Source organism: Macrobrachium rosenbergii, chromosome 15 (assembly GCF_040412425.1).
Source record: "Macrobrachium rosenbergii isolate ZJJX-2024 chromosome 15, ASM4041242v1, whole genome shotgun sequence".
Taxonomy (NCBI): domain Eukaryota; kingdom Metazoa; phylum Arthropoda; class Malacostraca; order Decapoda; family Palaemonidae; genus Macrobrachium; species Macrobrachium rosenbergii.
This window is the reverse complement of record NC_089755.1, coordinates 54,781,798-54,791,797: the sequence shown is the minus strand read 5'-3', so window position 1 is coordinate 54,791,797 and position 10,000 is coordinate 54,781,798. Positions and strand designations below refer to the sequence as shown.

Genomic DNA, 10,000 nt, shown 5'->3' with positions numbered 1-10,000 from the left:
AAACTTCAGCGCAGTTTTTGCTTGTTTCATTTATCATTGGAAAAAGAGAGATATTTCGTTAGATGTGTACTTGGAAGCCTTAGTTCACTTTATAAGAAGACTTACACAGAATTTGATTTTGCGACTGAACTAATAAATAATATAGAAGCCTATCTACTCAATTTTAAAACTTCACATTAATTACCCGCCTTAAACAACTCATTAGAATTAATTTAAATGAGCATTATGCAGATTATTAGTCGATACGAATATCATCTGATAGGAAAGAAGAATAAAAAAGATATATTGCTACCTGAATCGTGTCTCATTTGTCGCAAGAAAAATGGACAAATAAAATCCTGATTGGAATCAATGATCTGAATCCTATAAGGAAAAGACCATTTTCTCTCTCTCTCTCTCTCTCTCTCTCTCTCTCTCTCTCTCTCTCTCAAGCAACATCATTTTTTCAAAAAGAAGCAAATGCGTCCTTGCGACACCGTTACAAAAAAGAAGAAGAAGAAGAAGAAGAAGGCGGCGATTGTTGACAGTAAACAGCCAAAAGTTAGACCACGCTTCCTCTAGGGAGAACAGAAATTGGGACTGGTCCTGCTGTTCTCTATCTACAGGAATGGCGTCCCGGGAGATATCGGGTTCGGAAATTGGACTTGTTGCAAAATCAGCAGAGTGACAGGGAGCGATTAAGGATTCGAGATTGTGCGGATTTACAATGCAGATGCGGGGATCCATATGGTTGTTCCAATGGCGGAATTTATCCGTCAGCTGATTATGTAAATTAAAATCTTTGAGGGAGGAGGAGGAGAAGAAGAAGAAGAAGACGAAGATGAATAAGAAGAAGAAGAATAAGAAGAAGAAGAAGAGGAAAGAAGAAGGCGGAGACTCGAGAGAGAAAGAATTATATTAAATCAATCGGAAAATGTCAGTACTTGTAATATACAGAAGATAATTATAAATATACGCATATTTAAGATAAGGGAATCACACTACATAAGACTATATTCACTATAGCGATAACCTCTATATAAGGTCCGTCAGATGAAGTCTTTACGATAAAAGTGGCTAATTAAATGCCTTGGACAGCGAAAAGCCAATCAGTTGGCATTCTAGATGACCTCTTAGGTTCCTTTTAGGCGAAGTAGGACGGCCATATATATACCTGGTAAAAGGGGTTGGTAGATTAGATGTGTGTATGTATGTATGTATATATATATATATATATATATATATATATATATATATATATATATATATATATATATATATACATATATACACACACATACATATACATGTATATACATGTATATACATATATATATACATATATATCTATATATATATGTATGTATGTACATAAGACAAAATGAATACTTCTTATTGTCTCAGGGTATGAACAGGAAACAATTGCAAAATGACCTTGCAATGATAGATGCCTGTGTGTTAAAACCAAATAATACAAAAAATACCCTCTATCAACTACCAACACAACCTAAAGTTTTTGAAGACAAATATTAGCCTACTCTCTCTCTCTCTCTCTCTCTCTCTCTCTCTCTCTCTCTCTCTCTCTCTCTCTCTCTCTCTCTCTCTCTCTCTCAGAGGGAAGGCGCCACAGGGTGAGTTTGCTAGCCTTACCAATTGCTCCAAATATGTTCAAGATGCTTGTGTAACCCCATGCTTGGGCTTTCTCAGTGGTCACCAGTCCAAGCGCTGACCAGACCTATTTGACCCACTGTTGTTAGCATCATCAACAAAACTGTCATCGCCTTTGGCTTAAAATCCTCTCCACTGAATTAACATTGCCTTTGTTGGTAAGTTCTGAAAACTTCTTATGAGGGAAATTCTTTCGTCCACGTAATAATTCCCATCGTCACAAGGAGGAGTCACCCCGAATTCATTTCCTTCTGCAAACCACTGTAGCTGCAAGAAAATAAGCAACAGAAACGAGTCGCCCAGAATTTATTTCCTTTCGCAACCCGCTGCAGCTGCAGGAAAGTAAGCAACAGAAATGAGTCGCCCGGAATTCATTTCCTTCTGCAACCCACTGCAGCTGCAAGAAAGAAAGAAGCAGAAACGAGTCACCCTGGATTCATTGCCTTCTCAACCCACTGCAGCTGCAAGAAAGTAAGGAACAGAAACGAGTCGCAGCTGCAAGAAAGTAAGCAACAGAAACGAGTCGCCCGGAATTCATTTCCTTCTGCAACCCACTGCAGCTGCAAGAAAGAAAGAAGCAGAGACGAGTCACCCAGGATTCTTTTCCTTCTGCAACCCACTGCAGCTGCAAGAAAGTAAGCAACAGAAACGATTCGCAGCTGCAAGAAAGTAGGCAACAGAAACGAATCACCCCGAATTCATTTTCTTCTGCAACCCACTGCAGCTGCAAGAAAGTAAGCAACAGAAACGAGTCGCCCGGAATTCATTTCCTTCAGCGACCCACTGCAGCTGCAAGAAAGAAGAAGCAGAAATGAGTCACCCAGGATTCATTTCCTTCTGCAGTCCTCTGCAGCTGCAAGAAAGTAAGCAACGGAAACGAATCACCCCGAATTCATTTCCTTCTGCACCCTTCTGCAGCTGCAAGAAAGTAAGCAACAGAAACGAGAGACGATCAACAGACGAGCGCGCGAGAAATAGCAGAAAATTTTCAATACTGCGCCGAGTGATTTATTGACAACAGAAACTGCCAATCTCTCTCTCTCTCTCTCTCTCTCTCTCTCTCTCTCTCTCTCTCTCTCTCTCTCTCTTTCTTTCTTTTTTTTCTTTAACGGAGAAGGAATGCAAACTTGCCTTACATGGACGGCAGAAAAAGCCCAAACGTGAAATTGCGCGAAATCACAGACAACTCCCATCCTATTTCATAATCAAAACAAGAAGAGTCATTCCGGCCGGGCATCCTACACCGCAATCCTTCGGAGATCCTTCGCTGATTTTCCTGTGAATTTCTTGAACATCCTTCGCCGCTCATTTTGTTACCTCGGATTTCGGGGCTTCGGGCTCACGCCGGCGTGTCATTATTGAAGCTATACTTATCGGCGTGGCCGTTTCTGCTTTTGCCAAATTTTGTATATTCTTCGCTCGCTAATTATTTTTCCTTTCCACCTCTGGCTTACTTCTTTTTTTTTTTGTGTCTACTTTCCTTGCTTTTATTTTTTGCTTTTTTTTTTACAGGGATCAGTTTGGGGTATATATTTTGAAGTGATGTTTCACAAAACAGCAATTTCGAAATCATTAATTATAAGAAAAAATATACGAGGATCTGCTGCATAAACGATGCTGGAGTCTCTCTCTCTCTCTCTCTCTCTCTCTCTCTCTCTCTCTCTCTCTCTCTCTCCAAAACATCATCACGGTTACATTCACTTGCTATAAACTGACGTAGTTTTTTTTTATTTTCTCATTCAACTGTTTATGCCATTTGTCCATGGAAAATATATTAGTTTTCCATACCGATTCAAACTTGAAAGAAATAATATGCAAGAACAAACTCTTTAACAGATGCAGCTAATACAATGTTCATTCCCTCCGAAATATTTCTCCATTCTTCACTTAGCAAATTTTCCAGTTGCAATTCTTAATGAAAGTTTTCCGCCTGCCTGTCTAGTAAGACTCAATAGGCAAGATAGCAGTTTTTTTCAGTTGTAATTCTTCATGGAAGTTTTCCTCCTGCCTGTCTAGCGAGACTTAATAAGCAAGATGGAATGATATATGATATAGTCATAGAAACTCAAGGGAAAGATACAAGAGAAACATTAAGAACAGCAGGGGAAGTTATACATTATTTGCATAAATATTCAGAGAAAACAGACAGAGCTAAGCGTGAGGGCTGTCACTGAATGTCACTGTATTCTTCCCTAAAATGGAAGACTGCGCTATCTGCAAAAAATACAGAACTGAGAAAAATGGTAGATACTGCAGTTTTCCATTGCCATACTGCTGATTTTGCAGATACTGCAATTGGGACCCCCTAAATAAATCACTGAAGAATCATTCTGAAGCTGCAGTAACTTGTGTACTAGCGTTTCACGAGCCCAATAGGTGGCTTATCTCCGTTTCGAAAATTTTGCAGATACTGCAGTTTTCCATTTTAGGGCAGTGTTGTACTTGCTGATTCACAATAAGACCTCCCACCACAGTGCTTCCTGTGTGGTAACTCCATTTTGCTTAGACAAAAAAAGTCATGGGAATCCTTTTAAATAAATTTGTTGGTCCTTTCTCCACAATGAGTAGACACAAAAAGCTCATGATTATCCATCTAAATAAATTTTGCTGGTTCTTCCACTTTTTCTAAATAGAAATGTCGTCCATTTCAATGAATTGTTGACCCCCATCACTTTTCTCTACCGAAACTTAATAACTTAATTGGGAACATACTTAAGCGGATGGAGTATATTCGCTTGGCATTTAGAGACGATAAGTAGGTGTGATGATGCCTTGGCGTGAACCTCACTAAGAGTGTGCTATCCATAAATAACTTAACTGTTATCAGTCTGTGCTATTAATAACGTCTTTATGAACATTTAACTTGAGTGAGTGTATTTGACATATTGTAATTCAAAATAAGTTTTACTTTTTGTCTTACCGTTACGGAGAAAATTTAGTTTCATCTCCAGGCAAAAAACAAATTGCAAATTTGAAGAAATAATCGGTTTATCTCAAGGGGGAAAAAATGCTGTTTTTTAAAGAAAAAAAATCAGTTTTATCTCAAATAAAAAAAAAGAATACATTTTTTTTAGGAAAGGATCAGTTTCATCTCGAAGCCAAAAAAAATGCAATTTTTTTTAAAAATCCGTTTCATCTCTAGACACAAATTAATGAAAACTAAGACGTACCTTACACCAGAAGCTGAACATTAATAAGACAATACTCCAAAAAGAGTGAAAAGATATAATAAAAACAGTCGCCTTCGAGTACGTAAAGAAACAAACAGACGCGGTCCCAGAAAATAGTGGGGTTCCTTTTAATATCAATGAAAGTCTGTGTTCGATTCTCTTCATGAATATTTCGCCCGGACGAAGCTTCGCCTTTTCACGAGGCCCTTGACAGATAAGGGAGGTGATGCAAAAGGGTGGTGATTGATTCTGTGATAGATGTCACCACCTGAGGATTCGAGATTTATGATGCAAAAGTCTTGCGCCAGGATGATGTGCATATACTCGTATATATCTCTCTCTTTCTCTCTCCTGCACAGGTGTGTGTTGCCCTGAAAATAGCGCGGAGGTGTTCTCTCTCTCTCTCTCTCTCTCTCTCTCTCTCTCTCTCTCTCTCTCTCTCTCTCTCTTTCTCTCTCTTATGAATATAAATACAGTTTCTATGAACGTGAAGTGATAGTTTCAATACCTTTTATCTTATTATCTTTTACTTCTAGATTGTTCTAATGTGAATATACTTTTGTTGGTGTTTTTGACTCTCTCTCTCTCTCTCTCTCTCTCTCTCTCTCTCTCTCTCTCTCTCTCTCTCTCTCTCTCTCATCTATTTATCTATCTCCCTTTCATGAATATGAATACAGTTTGTATAAACTTAAAGTAATAGTCGCAATACCTTCTATTTTCAGATTACTCTAATGTGACTGTACTAGTTGAAGTTTTGGACTCTCTCTCTCTCTCTCTCTCTCTCTCTCTCTCTCTCTCTCTCTCTCTCTCTCCCCCCCATGAATACAGATACAATTTGTATAATCTTAAAGTAATAGTCTCAATACCTCTTATCCTGTCAGTACGTTGTTGATTTTCTTATATATATATATATATATATATATATATATATATATATATATATATATATATATATATATATATATATATATATATATATATATATATATATATATATATATATATATTTTTAAGCTGAACTTAACTGCAATCTCGTGAATGATCAATATTTTTCTTGTGTAAATTATTGATAGAATTCCCTTATAACGCAAATATGCTTAACTATATAATAGTGATACGGTAAAAATTCTAATTCAATTTCTCTTTTATTATCAGCCTTTTTTTTTTTTGGCCTTTGTTCATATGAAACATCACAGACAGACAAACATACATACATATATATGTATATATATACATATACATATATATATTATATATATACACATACATGTTACATAATATATATGCGAGTATTTGTTTCCGTGTATATTCGTGTATTACGAGCATGGCCCAAAATCGTGCCGATCATTTTTGAGGAAAAGCCAACCTCTGATCAAGCAGTTTTGTCTGAAAGAAATCTGACATCAGGAGAAGGTACTGACAAGCGGACAATGTCAGAACAACAGATCCCGAGCGTGTAGCACTGATGCCATCAGCTCTGTAGGCATAAGCTAGTCTTGAGCCGGTCTCAGATGTTATGATGATAAGTTCTGGTCCAATTTATCACGGCGTATTGTTAGCTAGTCAGAATGCTTGTGTGCGATGCTAGGAGAAGGGAGATCGGCTATATTATGTATATATGTTTTTTTCATTTATTTTTATTCCTAAATGTTAATGTATATATCTTATGCTGAAACTGAGTTTTATTATTATTATTATTATTATTATTATTATTATTATTATTATTATTATTATTATTATTATTATTATTATTATTATTAATGTTTTTGGTTTATACTGAAACAATTATTATTATTATTATTATTATTATTATTATTATTATTATTATTATTATTAATGTTTTTGGTTTATGCTGAAACTGAATTATTATTATTATTATTATTATTATTATTATTATTATTATTATTATTATTATTATTATTAATGTTTTTGGTTTATGCTGGAACTGAATTGTTTATTATTATTATTATTATTATTATTATTATTATTATTATTATTATTATTATTATTATTATTATTATTATTATTATTTAGAGCAGGCAGGGTGTTTACAATAGGTGGGTTGGTCAGTAGTCTCAGTTGAGACCTCAACGCCTCAGGGACAGATTTTGTCACCAACCTATGACCTATTAAAATTAAGCCCACTGACCAACCCACCTATTGTAAACACCCTAGCTCTTATAAATACCTTGTACATCACATATCTCAATAATAATAATAATAATAATAATAATAATAATAATAATAATAATAATAATAATAATAAAAAATAATAATCATTATAATAATAGGGATATGTGATGTGCAAGGTATATTGAAACTTGTTATTAGCCAATATCGCTGCCATGGCTAATCGGTACAGTGCCTGCTTACATTTTCTAGGTCCATGGATCACTCCAAGTCTACCACCCACCAGTCCACCCAGCTGCCAGTGAGTAATAGTGTCAGCTGTCAGCCGAGGTCAAGAAAGAAGGCGTGGGCTTATCAACCATATCAATGAAGACTTCCTAAGATGCCAAAGGTATGACCATTTTAGTATCACCATTTCTAATGGGAAAAGACATGATGAATATATAATATATATATATATATATATATATATATATATATATATATATATATATATATATATATATATATATATATATGTGTGTGTGTGTGTGTGTGTGTGTATGTATGTATGTATGTATGTATGTATGTATGTATGTATATAGACTGTATATATATGTATGTAGTTATGCATATATACATATATAAACATACATATATTTTTTTACTTGTAACTGTTTTTAAAATGTTCCTTATAATAACACAAAAACGCTAAACATTCAAATCCCCTGTGAAATAAAGACCCAGAACGGAATTCCTTTAAAAGAAATTTGAGGAGGATTTGAGGAAAAAGTAAAAACGCATCACCATAGATAAAAAAAAAATTTTAAAAATGGATAATAAATCACACGATTATCTTCAATTATCTTGAGGTCGACCTGAGACATATTATTCAGTGCCTGTCTCTCTTTCTCTCTCTCTCTCTCTCTATCTCTCTGCTGGCCCTCTTTTTTTTAACAATCCGACCACACGATCCGTAAGCAATGAAATCCACAATTAAGCGTACATAAAACGAAATTAATGGGCGGCTTGAGATGGGCGGAGGCGGCCTTTGTCTGTAGGCGTGGATACCGGAGATTTAAAAAGTCGTTTAAAGTCGTTTTGAGGAGAAAATTCCAGATCCTTCCACCGGCGCTTCATTCCAAGGTTCCCGAATTAGTATGACGCTGCTTCAGGAATCGGCATTGGAATGGAATGTGAAATTTAGGCCAAAGGCCAAACGCTGGGACTTCTCTCTGATGAGGTCATTCAGCGCTGAAAGGGAAATTGAGAGTACAGAAGGTTTGAAAGGTGTAACAGGAGGAAAACTTTGAAACAATTCTTAGAAGAGGGTGGAAAGTGTGATAGAAGAAAGCGAATATGAACGGAAGTGCAGTAAAAGGAATGTGAGGGGTTGTAGCTAGGGGCCGGAGGGACGCTGGGAAGAACCTTAAGTAACGCTTGCAGTGCACCGCGTGAGGTGCACTGACGGCACTACCTCCCTTACCGTTTTAAAATTATTTACAGCGTCGATCCTGAGAAAAGGAATCTTGAAGATAGTAAGCCACTGCCGGATGTGTAAACGATCTAACTTGCGAGATCATTTCCCTTATTCCTGCTCTATAAATCGCTATCATATTCCTACTATTACAATCATCCTTACTATTTAATAGTAGTAGTAGTAGTAGTAGTAATCAGAACCGGAGCTGGACAGTGGACTGGTAATCTTTTCGTTACAAGGTCATCTGCAAAATTCCTAATTCCCATGGTGAGGATCTGCAAACGAGGCGTCCCCAGAAGACCGTGGCCAATAGTCGATCAGAGAACTCCACCCATAGTCAGCCAATCTTTCGCAGTCACCCCTCCCCCACCTCCCCACCCCCACCCCCACCCGGCCCCTCTGCATCAAGCAACAGACGATCCCCGGTCATTTGGGCGGGGAACTTTCAAGGCATTACGGCAACGTGGCATTTTCCCTCCAACGTTAATTACAAGGTGGAATTACTAAGGAAACGAAGGAACTTTGGACCAACCCCACGGAGTAAGAGAGTAAAGGGGTAAAAATACAAGTTTGAATTAAGTATCGTATTTCACCACACAAAAAAAAAAAAAATTGTTTTGAGCCTCTCGCTTTGCAAAACTTACTTTGTTTAGGAAGGCAGGTATAATTCACGAGAGAAATACGTTTATCATTCAGGAATAGTTAAATATTTTCATTATATTTTTCCTTATTCAGGCTACGACAATAAGTATTTTTAACGATGACAAAATCCTGTATCTCTCTTTCAAACTTATTCTGTTTTCGGAGAAGCAGGTATAATGAAATTATTTAACATTGTCATTTGAAAATAACTTATACACAAATTTTACGTACACTAGCATAAGAACAAACGTAAAAAGCATATTTGCTTCTCTCATTTTTTAGAATCTGATAGGATCTCCAAACGAGTACGTATGTAAATCTGAAAATTTATAAGTACGCATTTGCTAATCGTTTTAACAGTGACATGTTGTACGACTGGCGATATTTTATCACTAAATATATCGTCAGAAATGTTGACAGATGACCTGTAGGATATTTTCCTAAAGGATGTCTTAATTCGATCCGAGAATAGCAACTCGTAGTAACTGTTAATCTTTATGTTGACGTTAGGGAATCACATTTGCATATTCCTTTGGCGGTTGAACTCAAACGTCTCTGAATAAAAGTATTATTATTCTCTGAATAAAAGTATTATTGTTTTATGAAATCGAAGACAGAAAGGGATATTAAATTATGCAAAGCTGACGACGGGATTAATATACATAAAGAATTTCATTCAAATTTCAGTCGGTATATTTGCAAAATAAAATGAAATTGTAATTTTCGCAAATATATTTGCAAAATAAAGCTTTTCACTCGAACTGTCGCCAATACATCCGCATAAAAACCGCAAAGTACAAAACAGATCATAATATATTCTATTATTCAAATTGAAGGTGCAGTATTATGCGTTTAACTTATGCTACTTCCACAAATAGCAAGACGGGAGTTGAACAAGTCAGATTTACAAGTCAGCATTTACATAAGGTTTACAAATCAATACCTCCATCGC

At 36.1% G+C, this 10,000-nt stretch overlaps 1 protein-coding gene across 1 annotated transcript in view; it reads left to right on the top strand.

Annotated features, from left to right (window-relative positions):
• LOC136846358 (transcriptional regulatory protein AlgP-like) overlaps positions 1 to 10,000 on the top strand; it is a 79,660-nt gene that overhangs the window by 18,415 nt on the left and 51,245 nt on the right. The gene's annotated exons all lie outside the window — the stretch shown is intronic.